Below are 16705 nucleotides of genomic sequence, written 5' to 3'. Positions count from 1 at the left end.
TTTCGATCGGCAAGCCCTAGGCGCTGAGGCTTTAACCCACAGCGCCACCTATAGTACGTCCCATGTGCCATAGGTGCCAGCTATAGACAGAGACAGAGAGAGATAATTGCTGGTATTCTGTTCCAGTGAGTACCTGTACTGTCTTTTTTTTTTTAAGGCCCTGCTAATGCTCAGTGATCTACACTAGCCACTAGTTTGTTTATGGTCTCAATTCAAAGTACTGATTCCGACCTCTAAAGTCCTAAATGGCCCAGGACTACAGAATATTAAGAATCATCTCTATCCATACAAGTCTGCCTCTTGTTGGCTTTCTTCACTTACTGTTGGGCTCCCTGTCCTACCAGTCCCAATTGATATCAACTACCCAATGGGGACATAGTCATGATCTGGGAGAGTATAGCATGTACCATTGGTTGTTATCTCCAGTAATGCTTCGTTCCCTATTACTCCTCTGTTGTAACTGTCCTGGCATATCTTTGGTAGAGTGTACCAGCAGAGTGTACTACAGATGTTCTGCCATGCTGTTTATCATGGCAGCAGTGTTATCTCAAATTCTGTCAGTGGGACAGGGTTTCTACCATATCCCTCAGCTGAAGGATCTGATGTACAGTATTGCTCTGTTAGTTCTAAACCAAGTTTTTTTATGAAAGCTTTAAATCCTTTTGTTATTTTAGAAACTTCCCAGCAATGTACTTAGTTTAACCTTGCTTAAAAGTTTCAAAAAGATGTGTTTTCAATACTCCAGTGGGATGAAATACTGTAATTTTTGTATCCGTTTTCTCAAATTATTATCTTAAACCTGACACCTCTTTTTCTTTGTTAACATCTGAAAAAACAAAATTGTGGGCCTAGAAAGGAACCTTTTACAACCACCTTTAGCATTTTAGCACAGAAGTCAAACAAAAACTTTATACAAACTTCTTACCAAATATATGTATGTTTTTTTTCTTTACAATGATACAAAGATATGGCTGTCATAATATTACACCCTGGGAGTGTCAATATGTTCAAGTCAATGTTTTCTCTTTGAACATATATTTACACAATATATCTTAAATTCTTTACCATGTGTTCTGTTCACAATCTGGATATACGCTGTTATTTTTATATTGGTTTTATCATAAACCAGTTGCTTCTTCTGATGTCGTTAACATAATGTGAAGTTCAGCACAGAGGAATCTGAACTCCCATCCACCAAATCCATTTCTTGATATCTGGTAGCACCTTCACAAGCTCATATCCATATACAGTGGTACCTCGGTTTACGAACTTAATACGTTCCGGAAGTCCGTTCTTAAACCGAAACTGTTCTTAAACCGAGGCACGCTTTCCCTAATGAGGCCTCCCGCCGCCGATGCCCTTCCACTGTTCGGCTTCTGTTCGTAGACCGAGGCAAAGTTTGCTAACCAGAACACTACTTCCAGTTTTGCAGAGTTCATAAACCGAATTGTGCATAAACAGGGCTGTTCTTAAACCGAGGTACCACTGTACTGTATTCAGCTTGAAATGTAGAATAGCTCATTAACCTTTAGTTGAGCAGTGAACTGATACCATTTCCCCCCCTATTTCAGTTTGATGGAAAATATACAATCTTAATGTATACAGTATTTATTTCATCAGTTTATACATATTTGCAAATTCCAGAAAGAAGGACTTTGGCAGAAAAGCATGAACTAGTCAAGCATTTTACATCTTCAGAAAATGAAAAGTATCAATTTTATTTTTGTCCCCATTAATATTCTGCTCATATGTGTGACTCCATTATCCTATAGATAAAACCTTTTGTCATAACATGTATTTTCCACCTCCATTCTTTCCAAGTTATATGTAGATTTGGTTCGTTACGTCTTCGGTTTTCCAGACACTTTTGCATGGTTAATGGTTATTACCTTGCCTTTTGCTCAGGGTCTTTTATTCTTCAGTTACAATTTAGTAGTAAAGCAACAATTTAACTTCTGTCCTGGTCGAAAAGATGACGGTGGTGTACACCATCAGCTATTTTTTGTGTGTGGGAAGAACCACTTGAGGTAAAACTGGAAAACCTCTGTTCTGTAGCTCAGTCAGCACAGCATGAGACTCTTAATCTCACAGTCATGGGTTCGATCCCCAAGTTAGGCAAAAGATTTCTGAGTTGCAGGGAGCTGGACTAGATTACCCTTCCAGCTCTACAGTTTTATGATTCATGTGTGTTGAGCCATTGAACCGAGTGTTAGATCCTCTCTCTTACCAATAAAAGTATTCCCATACCGGCCACTAGACTTAGATAGAAAGGCCTACAAGAATTTTCCTATTTGGACTGAATCTTGCCTGAGCAGCAATGGTCTTCCTTGTCTCTGACTCTTTGGCTTAGCTCCTAAGCTCCCTGCTGTGTGCTGCCTACAGCCCAGTCTCGACACAGTGATGGTTATTGCTTCTTAGATCACAACACATTTAAAATACTTTCATACCACTTCTACAGTCATGGAGAATTCTGGGAACTTAGTGGATTCTTTGGGGAAGACCATGACTGCTAAAAAGGGACGCAGGTGGCGCTGTGGTCTAAACCACCGAGCCTAGGGCTTGCCGTTCGGAAGGTCGGTGGTTCCAATCCCCACAACGGTGTGAGCTACCGTTGCTCGGTCCCAGCTCCAGCCAACCTAGCAGTTCGAAAGCACGTCAAAGTGCAAGTAGATAAATAGGTACCACTCTGGCAGGAAGGTAAACGGTGTTTCCGTGCGCTGCTCTGGTTCGCCAGAAGCAGCTTAGTCATGCTGGCCACATGACCCGGAAAAACTGTCTGCAGACAAACGTTGGCTCCCTCTGTGAGATGAGCACTGCAACCCCAGAGTCATTTGCAACTGGACTTAACGGTCACGGGTCCTTTACCTTTACCTTTTTTATGACTGCTAAAGTGGTATAAGAGTGTCAGCAGTGAGTGGCACAGCTGCTCCATGCTGTCAGCTGCAGAGGTGAGTCAAAGAGACAAGAAGAAGCTGGGCAGGTGGCCCCACTAGAGAAGGAAAGGCGTTAGACCACCTGGTGGATAAAAGTGTGGCGGGCAGCACATTTAGAAGGGGCTTCAAGCACAGATGGAGCAAGGACAGGGAACAGCTTGACACAAATGGGAAAGAGTAACGAGTCTTGCCACAGTGACTTAGGACACAGTGTAGGAAGAAGGAAAAGGCAGCATTTCTGGGGTTTACCCATGTGGCAAGTCAAAGAGAAAAATGATTCACTGAAGAGGCTCCTTACACACCTGATGACAGAGGGATTAATGGGGAAGCAAGACTGCTTAAACAGATCTCAAAAGGGTTCTGAACTCATCTGAGGAGCATGGGGCGGACCAAAGTTGTGGAGTGTTTTTTTAGGACAGCTGCCCCCCCCCTGCAGCGCCTGAAACACCGTGCCACCCTCAAGCCCCCCTGTCACCCAGAATCCCATCCCCTGACACACAGCAGCCACCGTGCTGCACTACAGATCTCCATGGTCCAGGCAGCAACAAAACAGAAACTTTGCATGGGATATTATATCTGTCCATTGGTCAGTTTCTTTTTCCTTAGGTGAAGCCCTATACAACCTCCTTTTAGATTTGGAGTGTACCCCTTCATATGCTCTTCTTCATTCCTCCATCAACTTTATGGGAATTGTCTCTTGTGCTGCCTTCCTGAATCATTCTAGAATTCCCAGCCGACTATTTGACTTGCACCAAGCCTTTCTTTTCTGTCGGTTTGACGGTGCCTGGCTCTGTTTGATCTTTGTGCTCCTAACCCTTTGGCCTGAATGCTCCCTGACTAATGAAAACAGGCCTCTTCCTGCCAGTACTCAAAAGCTCCAATATTTCAAATATTACCCATGCCTAGTTCTGGAGGAAACTATTGGTCCTGTGTTGCTGTATTCCTCCTTACAAGAAACTAAACGCTGCTATGTGTCAAATGTTGTGATTTACAGCAAGTCTCCCTAGATTCCTAAGGGCTTGCCTGCATCTCCCAATGCTGCTTCTCCACTGTATGTGGGCAGGAGAGGCTGTCAGTTTAAATAAATATACCTCTCTCTGTAAAGAGGAATGGTGTTGCTTAAGCATTCCTTTCATGTAATTTGGTGCAGATGGGTTGGATAGGTTGACATCCATGTGCAAACAATCCACTGCTTGGTATTTCATCTGCCACTGTATTTTGTTTCGTTTTTTGTTTCTTTTTGCAATGCCATAATTTATTTTAATCAAGTTATATTTTATGTGGTTGTCTATTTTGCAAGATGTTGTTAACCACCCTGGAGTCATCATGATGTGAGGAAGGGTGGTCTACGAATTCTGTTAAATGAATAAATAAATTTATGTTTGTTATTTGTTGATTAAAATGAACGAATTATACATGAAAAATATGAAATAGTGATTATGCAACATGACAGAGTGGCAGCACGAGAACGGCCTTCTCTGCAGTGGCTCCCTGTCTGTGGAATGCTCTCCCCGGGGAAGTTCGCCTGGTGCCTTCATTATACACCTTTAGGCGCCAGGCAAAAATGTTCCTTTTTAACCAGGCCTTTGGTTTATTTGATTGAAATCCTATGCCCTTTTAAAATGTGGAGGGGTTGCTGGGTTGTTGTTTTTATTTTGGTTATGTATTTTGTAGTTTTATATTTTTAGTTTATGCTGTGAACCACCCTGAGTCCTGCAGATTGGCTCAATACCAGCAAAGAAGTCTAGCCTAGTCCTGCACAACTTGTGACTCAAACAGCTGAATGTAGCCAACCACCCATTTATGGCAGCCAACAAGGAGCTTAGTAAGACCTGCATGAAGCTGAAATACATAGTGGCTAGGCTGAGTGGCTTGATGGCTCATACATGTCTGCATGCATTACCCCTGGAAATTCTACTTAGCACTCCTTTAATTCTTTATGTTCAAAGCATGCACAAGGAGGTGCCTAAGTGGAGAGGACACTTGCAATATTACCTTTTTCCTCTTACTAAAACAAAATGGCTACTCCCTCCTGATGTCATCAGGGAACTCGGCAATTGGGCGTGTGCAGAAAAAAGGGCATAAGCCAGCTCCCTGCCAAAGAACTATTGATGTGGATGAGCCTGAATTTGGCAGGGAAAGGCCTGCTGCCTGTGTTTTTGAAGCATTGTCTGCAATGCTGCTGAGTTAAAAGACAAGGCAGCCTGGCCCTATAAAGAAGGCAGGCAGGGTTTTGTACAAGATTTGCAGGGCCCCCAAGTCTGCCCTGTTTGCCCCCCTAAAGCCAGCACATCGAGGTTTTCTGAAACGCACATCCACACACACTGCCAAGGTTGGCACAGAAGTCCTGACAGCATCGTATATCCATAATACTGTATGATAGTTGTTGTTGTTGTTGTTTAGTCGTTTAGTCGTGTCCGACTCTTCGTGACCCCATGGACCAGAGAACGCCAGGCACTCCTGTCCTCCACTGCCCCCCGCAGCTTGGTCAGACTCATGCTGGTAACCTCGAAAACACTGTCCAACCATCTCGTCCTCTGTCATCCCCTTCTCCTTGTGCCCTCCATCTTTCCCAGCATCAGGGTCTTCTCCAGGGAGTCTTCTCTTCTCATGAGGTGGCCAAAGTACTGGAGCCTCAGCTTCACAATCTGTCCTTCCAGTGAGCACTCAGGGCTGATTTCCTTCAGAATGGAGAGGTTTGATCTTCTTGCAGTCCATGGGACTCTCAAGAGTCTCCTCCAGCACCATAATTCAAAAGCATCAATTCTTCAGCGATCAGCCTTCTTTATGGTCCAGCTCTCACTTCCATACATCACTACTGGGAAAACCATAGCTTTAACTATACGGACCTTTGTTGGCAAGGTGATGTCTCTACTTCTCAAGATGTTGTCTAGGCCTGTCATTGCCCTTCTCCCAAGAAGCAGGCGTCTTTTAATTTCGTGGCTGCTGTCACCATCTGCAGTGATCATGGAGCCCAAGAAAGTAAAACTAAAAGTTTTAATTAGGCATCTGGCACAATTCACAGGTGGTAGCATATAACACTGATGCTTAAGATCAGCAAAGGGGACTGTTGCTCTCTCCTGAGCTTCAGATCATATGTGATTCCTCCTCAGGAGCATCTGGTATTCCTGGCAAACTCTCTGGTTCTGCACACAGCAACTATTATTATAACCAATTAAATGAGCCTCTACCTGGTCCATTTGCTTAAAAAGGATGACTGACTTGCCTTGCTAATTGTGTTATAGACTTATCAGATATGAACAAATTTTCATAAAATAATGGGGTGGTGGAGAATGAAAACTCAGGAATAGAGGATTCTTTACCCAAGGTTGCTCCTTGCTCAATCACTCCCACTGGATCTACCAAAGTCTACAAAGGAATACCTACATGCACAAAACAGGAGTTGAACAGCACCCAGCTTTCCCCTACCTGCTCCAAACACCTAGCTGAACTCTGAAGTAACTGTCTTTGGCCTGACTGCCCCACAACCAATACACAACCTACTTCCACCCCAGCCAGTGATTGCTTCCTGTTTCTTCCCTGTCTCTTTTGTGGCGATAACCTCCGGTGAGAGCAAGAAAACAGTTGAACACTGGCAGTGGGGCAAGGATTCGTCTCCACATTTTGGCTGTGGAGGAAATGCTATGAAAGTACACTCAGAAGTAGCTCACCTGGTAGGGCAGTGCCACTATGCTGGCCTCCCAGCAAGTGAGTCACTGTTGCTTACAGGAAGGGACAAGGTGATGGGGAAGTCAGCACAGTGCAAGCACACTGGCAGGTATGTATGCACCACAGGACTCCTCCAGGAAAGCAGCAGTGACCTACCTGCCACAAAGCGGCTCTTCCCCTACCATCCCAACAAGACCCTTCTGAACCCAAGCTTCTTTTCTTTAATCTTTACTCTTGGCTACATTCAGGAATGGCCCCATGAATCTATGTTTTCCCACAACAGGTACCAGAGAATCCTTAGCCTTGTGTGCTGGTGCTCCATGTAGAACAAGACTCACCAAGGATTTATCTGTGGTGGGAATAAGGTAGCACTTTATTTTAATAAACAGAGGAGTTGTCAGATCTTCTCAAGCTCTTACAGACATTTTCATCATTAAATTACTGTGCCAAGTAGGTAGGAGGTTTATAAATATATGGTGCACAGCTCTCCAGAGAACTGGTGGAAACAAGGATAACTCTTTGAAGGCCTCGTTGTCTTTTTTATTTACATATAAATGAATTATTCCTCTTGCTGTCTTTAAATCTTATGAATTACCAGCAAAAATCAACATTCACCAAATTTCTGAAACTCACTTAGTGGCAAAAAGTAACATATTCCTATTTTGCTACTTTTTTGCTCTTCCCCTGTTTTGGGGAAAACATTTCTAGACTAGAAAAGCATATACTGAACACAGTATTTGCATAGCTTTCTCTGCAACATAAAGAAAATATAAGCTACACATGCTTCCAGTTTATATCTTTTTTAAAACAACACCACCACTAACTCGGTCCATAGCCAATTTTTTCCTCTGGTCATTAAAATACATGTTGTTACTTAGCATTATTTAAAAAAATCAATATTATTCTCAGCCATAATAAGGTATAGGCTTGGACGCAAGCTGTGTGGTTTTTAAAATAAAAAAGCCAGTCATTCTTTAAATATCTGGGCGGATGGGAAAAGATTTTTATTCAAACTATAGATAAACAGTGTATATATGTTTTGGTTTTTTTTAAAGTACTTTGAAATTATCCCAGTTGCTCCAAACAAAACATAAATATTGCTGGTATTCTAACTGCTGACTTACTTTTACTAGGAAGAAAGACAACAGAAGGAAAATATACAAAGACTACTAGCATTTGTACTCCCCCATTAAAAGAGTTGAAAGAGAAAAAGGGCTTCAATGGAATAAAGCGAGAGATGCTGTAACACTTTACTCCTAAAACAACCAAATGTGGGAGAAAAAGCTTACAATGGAAGCAACGCTCAGAGTCTGAATAGCAGCTTCTGGGGGCCTATTTAGTAGACTTTTGTGTGATTGCTATGCTGAGAAAATGTGGAATTTAAGCTGTTGTTAAATGCAGATAAAGGTCAGAGAGCAGGATCTCCACAAACCATCATTTGCAATATTTTTTAAACTTCTTTTATGCACCAAAGGGATCCACAGTGCCAAAGCTAGGCAAGGCTATTGCAAAATAAGGTATTCCTGGCAACCATGAGGTATTTACTGCTGTTAACAAAGACCAGCATGTAAATGCATTTGAATCTCAGACACAGACAACTGTTGGGAAAGAGTTCCAGAACGTATTCACTTTTTGTCCACTTGCTCTTGGATAGAATGATATCACACTTTTATTTAGAAATGTACTTGGTCGCTGACGCAGTATCAATGGTCAGGTTTTTCTTTTCTTTCTTTCTCTGTTAGCTTAATACCATTTGGAAGTTACTAATATTGGTATAAACTCTGCTGTGCCTTGTGCATGTTAACCGAACAAGTTTCAGGTCTCAAAATCAATTAATACATTTCATTGTTAAATCTTTGCACAAATGAAGTATGCTTAGTTCTCCTTCATTGCTTCCAATATTACAGTTACCTCAAAATGCATATTTATGAAATTATATGAAAAGTGAACCTATGTTATTACATTTATATTGAAATATAAATATTTTCCAATAATTTTATTTAGACCTAGGGAAAGCTTAGCAGGAATTACAGATTCCCCCCCCCCCACCGTTTTGCTTTCCTCCCTCCCCCCCCCTCCAAGTACAGCTACTAATATCCTAGCCACTAACCCTTGTCGGCAAAATCTACTCTTGATATATTGCTGGTTGCCAAGATAGTGGAACTGTTCTTGAAAGGTTTTCTCAGGTTAGTAAACCATACCTAATGGATTAGTTTACTGGATTTCTGGAGTCAGATTTCAACCTGTATTTAGCATTTTTCTGTCCATTCCTGAATCTATATAAATTTACAAGTGGGCCATTCCTTCAGTATTAATCTTGCCTTTCAAAAGTAGAAGTAAGGTGGAAAGTGGTTGCAAAGCTATGATTACTTTCAGCCAAAACTATATCCTATTTTGCTTAGAAATTAAATACCAGCTCCATGTGATGGATGTTGATATGGCCAGTAAAATATGTATACATCATACTTTACCAACCTCACCTTTGATATCAGGGATTGTGTATAACATTATGTGAATTTACTGCTAGTGGTCACAATCCAGTGCAGTTGTAGCCACAAGAACCGCTGAAATCAATAGGGCTTGAATTGTGGCCAACATGTTTGATCTACACAACTTAGCAAGTGTTTTGTCTCTAGGAACCTGCTTAAAAAGAATTCAGAATCATCTAAATCCTCTGAACACAAGACTAGCCCTGGGGAAACCAATGCCAGATGGTTGGTATAAGCATGACAGAGCTCCAAGAGCTGAACATTGGTACAGTGGTACCTTGGGTTAAGTACTTTATTCATTCCGGAGGTCCGTACTTAACCTGAAACTGTTCTTAACCTGAAGCGCCACTTTTGCTAATGGGGCCTCCTGCTGCCGCTGCGCTGCCGGAGCACGATTTCTGTTCTCTTCCTGAAGCAAAGTTCTTAACCTGAAGCACAATTTCTGGGTTAGCGGAGTCTGTAACCTGAAGCGTCTGTAACCTGCAGCGTATGTAACCCAAGGTACCACTGTAGTTCAAATCTCAGTTCATCTATAAACACCGATGGAACTTCCGTTTCCCCTTCCTTGTCTGCCAGCTTTACAGGGTTGTAAGGAATGTTAATTAAAAGCAACATGCAGTGCTTAAAAAATACTTTGGGGATGATCCAGTCAGTTCCTTACATACACCACTGAGAGCATATAGCACTCACAGAATTGTACAGCTCCATAAAAGAGAGGCAACAGACAGGGCAGTGAGAACACACATGAGTGTGAGGGAAGGATGTGGCAGGGAACTGGATTGTTCTCCAAGTATTAATACTCCCATGACAATTGCACAGTTTAATACATTTCATTGGGTACAGTAGATTTAGAAACCTTTAAAACCAGAGAAGCAAATTCCAATTATTTATCAGATTCGCTATGGTATTTGGTTGTGTGTCTCATTGTAAATATATTTCTAGATACTTGAAACAGATTGGGGATTGCAAAACGCTAAGATCTTTTATAGCCGCTTTCTTCTCACATTAACTACTAGAGTGCTTTAGGGTGCTCAACAGTTTTTAAATGCATGAATTAAAATACAAAGTGACAGTGGAATTATTACTTTTCATAATTAACTGGAGTGTTTTTCTACTTGGAAAATATTAAATACTAAATAGCTTGTGTGTTGTTCTTTTGTCTGTGGTGAACTGGGAAAACAGCCTTTTCAAAGTTCATGCATAAAACTTCCAAAGCTTCTTAGATCTTATTAGCATACATTTTAACATATGCATGATACAAAGGGAGAAAAATGTAGCTAATGATACTGCACTCTCTTGCAAGGCTTTTTACGCTAGCATTTTACTCACAGAAAGGCATACTGCATAGGATTAACGTGCAATTGTGATGGTAATTTGAATCAATTATTTTAAAGATAAAGATACATAAAAAGAATTCAGACTCTCTGCACAGACACACACACACACACAAATATGCTACATTTATCCTTCTGCTCAATCACAACTGTGTGTGTAGTTTGCTAAGCCATTTCTGTTTAGAAGATTAGAATGTGTTAACTTTGGATTCTAGTGCAATATAAAGATAAGCTGGAGAACTCACACGTATGCAATACTGATCCTTTTACCTAGTACTAATGTGCTTGTGATTACTAAACCATTTCGATTTAGCACTAGAATTCCGATTCGTTACACCGGATCCCAATGCAATACAGTTGTGAGAGATTAAACTTTCTTTGAAAAATTAGTAAGGGACTCTCTAATAAAGTTAAATTCTACCAAGTGCTGGCAAACGGGGGTTTACTGGAATAAGGAACATTCGTTATGTCCTATAGAGCTGATCTTGTAAAATAAGGCACATTCCCTTACAAAAATGGAGGTCACTTAAAATAATGGATTTATGGCAGTAGTCATTCCCACTGAGATGAGTGTCTGCAGAGATTTGAGCTTAACACATTGGGAGTTCCACTATAATTTCCTCAACCTTTACCTTTCAGACACAAGAACAAGAAACTGTCTACTTCAACTCTGATGTGAAATTGAAGCTCTCTTTGTAACCTTAATATAAAGTGCTGAGGTTGTTTGAAATTAAGTTTTTTTTTATCTAGCATTTTTTGTACTATTTCAGTTTGGTAAGTTTCATAAGGGATACATCCATCTCACGCTAATTCTAACAAATTGCAAGAAAGGGGGCTTTCTTTCAATCCTATTTCCAAAACTGAGTATATAAGAAATTGAACTTTGCATCAGTTAAAACAGATAATTGGGCAAAGTCAAACCAAGGGGGAATGGGAGCAGGTAACCTGTTTGCAATTTATTTTATCAACAGCACATGGAAAGGAGCAGGGACAGTACAAAGTGTTTTGTCTTTCCATGTAATTATACTTATTGCCAGTGCAGTGTAGTAGTCAGGATGTTGGACTGGGCAGGCCCAGGTTCAAATTCCCACTCAGCCATGAAGATCACCCAGTGACCTTTAGCCAATCAAGATATATTAGCCTTGCCTCCCTCACAGGCTTGCGGGGGATAGAATGGAGAATGGGGGGGGGGGGGCGGGAAACAATCCTATATTTCCAGACCAAGCAATAGATGCAAAAGAATGAACTCAAGCTACTGTACTAAATGAACATTATGCATTTTTATAACATATTATGAAAGGATGAGGTACAGAATATACAATAATAACCAAGCAATCACAATCACATTAGATACATTATTATTGTACATTCTATAGGTCATGGACTTACTCTTTGCAAAGTTTGTTAAATCCATTAATTAGATAATAAAATATATGGGGGTGGAGGGAAGCTTCTTAGAATAAGGGTGGGATATACATATAGTATAGGGACGCAGGTGGCGCTGTGGGTTAAAGCCTCAGCGCCTAGGGCTTGCCGATCGAAAGGTCGGCGGTTCGAATCCCTGCGGCGGGGTGCGCTCCCGCTGCTCGGTCCCAGCGCCTGCCAACCTAGCAGTTCGAAAGCACCTCCGGGTGCAAGTAGATAAATAGGGACCGCTTACCAGCGGGAAGGTAAACGGCGTTTCCGTGTGCGGCTCTGGCTCGCCAGAGCAGCGATGTCACGCTGGCCACGTGACCCGGAAGTGTCTCCGGACAGCGCTGGCCCCTGGCCTCTTGAGTGAGATGGGCGCACAACCCCAGAGTCTGTCAAGACTGGCCCGTATGGGCAGGAGTACCTTTACCTTTACCTATACATATAGTAAATATATCATCATAATCAATAGATTAAAATGTTTCCAAGTAGATCCTCACAGAATAACAGGATTTCAAGGTGACTGAACAGCAATTATTTACTGGCAAAATGTAGTCTGTAAAGAACAGAATTAAGTATATTTGTGTGATGGAAGAAAGTGATGGAGAAGTTGGCTTGGAGAAACTGCTTAGCCTTAGACCAGGCATAGGCAACCTCGCCCTCCAGATGTTTTGGGACTACAACTCCCACGATCCCTAGCTAACAGGATCAGTGGTCAGGGAAGATGGGAATGTAGTCCCAAAACATCTGGAGGGCTGAGGTTGCCTATGCCTGCCTTAGACCATCCCACAAAGACTTTTAATGAATGACCAACTGGAATTGTAACACTTCAAGGACAGGAGGTGCCCAATGGAACTGAACTTTCAGCAGAGCTGGTGAAATGGTCCTGCTTCCCATCTCTCCCATTGCAGCAACCTGCTGGGGCAGCTACTAGCAGTGGCAAGTGCCATTTGATGGAGAGAAGGCCTAATGGAGCTGGTCTTGCGTCACAGAACTACATAGCACTGTACCAGAAGAACTACTTGCTTCATTCATTGGTGAGGATGGTGGGAAATGCTTTCTGCTTTATATTTCGGGGTCTGTTTTCATATTTTGGATTGTGTCAATGCTGAATGAAAAATAGGGATGGAGGAAGAATCCATCCTATAGGCTGCCCTGTCCCCCCGCCCCCCCCCGGGAGCTATGGAATATCAAGTCTGATAGCTCCCAAGGAGGGCTTGCTGTATGTGGGTTGAAAATGTGGGGGCAGGGCATGGAGTCCTGTGCACTAGGCTGCGGGTTGATGGATACAGAATTGTTTCGCAATTTATCTAGGGCTGGAATAGTATTAGCATATGGGGGCTGGTGCATGAGTGGTCAATGGAGAAAGGGATAGCAATGCGCCCTACCCACATTCCCTACTCATATTTCCATTTTCTAGGCAGCCTTTTTTATTTTCTTTTGGAAGTTGTGTGCACTGGTGTAGCAACCCTACTGGACTCCTTTCTAAGCAAAACCTGCTTGGGATCCAGGTGTCAGTGGGGGATCAAGGTATTTTTGCCGATTGGCAGATAGCTGTGTTTGAGAATGCAAATATTGAGTGGCTATTTGAAGAGTTATTCCACAAGGAATGCTGTGAGCAATTAAGATAAAGTAGATCATCACATCCTGGTAACTATAAAAAAAGGTAAAGGTACCCCTGCCCATACGGGCCAGTCTTGACAGACTCTGGGGTTGTGCGCCCATCTCACTTAAGAGGCCAGGGGCCAGCGCTGTCCGGAGACACTTCCGGGTCACGTGGCCAGCGTGACATTGCTGCTCTGGCGAGCCAGAGCCGCACACGGAAACGCCGTTTACCTTCCCGCTGGTAAGCGGTCCCTATTTATCTACTTGCACCCGGAGGTGCTTTCGAACTGCTAGGTTGGCAGGCGCTGGGACCGAGCAGCGGGAGCGCACCCCGCCGCAGGGATTCGAACCGCCGACCTTTATAGTCCTAGTTTTATTATCCTTCTTCGATAAAGTGAGTCAAACTTCAAGTAAAGGTTTGTGTCTAGATACCAGGGGGTGCGTGGGTGGGAGTGTTCAGAGCCACGTAGGAAAATACAACAGGATTGTCTAGTAAAGACTTGGAAAGCCCACTAAAGAATGGAGAGATGCAGTAGGCCTTCTGACAGTGGCTTGATACTTTGGGCTTTGTATTTGTTGTGCTTCATATTTAATAACAACATGATTCCAGGGGAGACTTGGGGCTTATCCACACTTTTTGCTCCACACTTTCCATGTACAGACCTGTGCTTTAAAGCTGTGTCCAAGCGCTCCTTTTTTCACCCCAGAGTTTTCCCTGCAAAAGCCTTCTCTTTAAATCAAACAGCAATTTGGCGTTTTCCGATTCAGTGGTAAAGAGCAGGTTTCGCGAGGAAAGCTTTGGAGCAAGAAAAAAAAAGTTCAGATAAGGAGCTTGCAAGCGGGGATCATGCCTGGAAAGCGTGGAGAAAAGTGTGGAAGTGGAGGCAAAGCTTTGAAAATGCAGTAATGCAATGAAGAGTATATGGACTAGATAAAGCTAACAAAGAAGTTTGGAATAGTAAAGAGAGTTGAGGAGGTAGAGAAGAACACCATACATTGATCAATTGATACCACATCTGAAGGCAGTGGAAGAATGTATTTTAAAAAGCAATTAAATTTGAATGTAGAAAAGAATTAATTGAAGGTTGAAAAGTCTTATTTGTAGAGAAGCCAGAGTTCTTAAGAAAGCAGAGATATTCAAGTAATGAACAAGAAGGTTCTAATGCTACATATTTAGCAAGAAACAGCAGCCAAAGATAAGCTTACATGATTGATTTAATCTACTTGTAACCCCACCTTTCTACCATAATATTAAATGTGGCTTACATTAATCATTAAAATCAATAAGAAGCAAACCCCATAAATTACAAAACTAGCCACTCAAAGCAGATTAAAAGTAGCCTACTAATTAAAAAAAAAAATCAAACTCTCACCACACCCAGTTAAATCAAACAGTAAGAAACAGCAAGTCAACTCTACAAGACATGACTTGCCTGAATTATTTTTATTTTTATTTTTTTAACTTAAGGTCATGTCAGGAGAGGCTAGGCATCTCTCCCAAGGCAGGTATGAAGAAGGGAGGGTCTTGAAGCTTCCCCTTAACAAATCCTGGCCTGCAGATTAAGCAAGCCCACAGGTCACTTGGCCATATAAAGGTAAAGGTACCCCTGCCCATACGGGCCAGTCTTGACAGACTCTGGGGTTGTGCGCCCATCTCACTTAAGAGGCCAGGGGCCAGCGCTGTCCGGAGACACTTCCGGGTCACGTGGCCAGCGTGACATCGCTGCTCTGGCGAGCCAGAGCCGCACACGGAAACGCCGTTTACCTTCCCGCTGGTAAGCGGTCCCTATTTATCTACTTGCACCCGGAGGTGCTTTCGAACTGCTAGGTTGGCAGGCGCTGGGACCGAGCAGCGGGAGCGCACCCCGCCGCAGGGATTCGAACCGCCGACCTTTCAATCGGCAAGTCCTAGGCGCTGAGGCTTTAACCCACAGCGCCACCTGCGTCCCACTTGGCCATATAGCCTTGCTCATTATGGTAAGACATATTTCCATTTAAATTAGTCACTTTAAAATTTATATCTATACATTGATTTAGCAAATGCCAACATTATGCAAACTTGTGTCTCCTTTTACTCTCTGGTTTTGCTGAAGAATTTCTTGGAGGGGGGGGGATGTGTTAAGTGGCCACTTTGTGATCAAGAGGTAAAGCTTCAGTGTTCCTTGTTGCTCTCTATGACTGACAGAAACATAATCAAACATGCAAAGTAAGTAATTTATCCAGGTTATAAAATCAAGCTGCTCTTGGGTGTAAAAATAGTGTTATCTTGGCACAAAGTCCAAGCTCTGTTTTCATGGAACGGGCTGATATAAGAATGTAAATTCCATTAGATTGCTTACACTTCCATTCACTTTTGCCCCATTAGATATTGATTTCCAATTGGGAAATGTGTTGAAGGGGTGTAGATGCATTTGCAAATGTAAAACATACCCTTTGGGCAATTTTTCTTGGGGTGTGTTTTGCAAATGTATTTGCTCCCTGTAAAATGGGTTCTTTAAGATATTTTCCCTACTGCCTTGCAAAACCGTTGCAAAGTGATAGTAGTTTGAAGAGGACATGGTGCAACTGGGTTGATAACCCCTACTCCTGTTCAGTATCATTTATATAGCCCTTGGGACCAGGATACCTGAAAGATCATATCATTCCTTATATATCAGGAGGTCCATTCTGTACAATAGGAATTTGGTCTCCAGTGTGGTAGCACCAGGGGCAGCCCACCCAGAAGGCAGACTGAGGCAGCCGCCTCAGACAGCAAAATCTCTAGGGGCAGTGCCCCTGCCCACGGCCAGAGAAGCGAGGAGAAGTGGTGCCGGTGGCTCCAGCAAGATCTCCAAGAGATCTCAATACCATGCTGGAAACCACCTTAGGTGATGAAACGGACCCGGCCATCTCTGGGTATTGCCTGCCTTTTGGAGTTCCCTGCATTTTAAAATTAGACACTGTCCCTGTTGACTTTTCAGCACCTACTGAATACTTTCCTCTTTCTGCAAGCCTTTTAAGTGGATATCTTCCCCATTCTGCGTCTGTACTGGAATTGTATCTCCTTTTTTGTATCCTGAAGCCATTGGTTTGGGTCCTCCAGAGCAGAAGAAAACAAGCTTGCTCCACCTTCCATGTTACAGCCCTTGAGCTATTTGAAGATGGCCATCACATCTCCTCTCAGACTTCTCTTTTCCAAGCTAAACATACCAGAACCTTTATCTTGGTTGCTCGCCTTTGCACACATTCCAGCTTATCAATATCCTTCTTAAATTGTGGCACCCAG

The sequence above is a fragment of the Podarcis cretensis genome, assembly GCF_951804945.1.
Source record: "Podarcis cretensis genome assembly, chromosome: 1".
NCBI lineage: Eukaryota > Metazoa > Chordata > Lepidosauria > Squamata > Lacertidae > Podarcis > Podarcis cretensis.
This window is presented reverse-complemented; position numbering follows the sequence as displayed.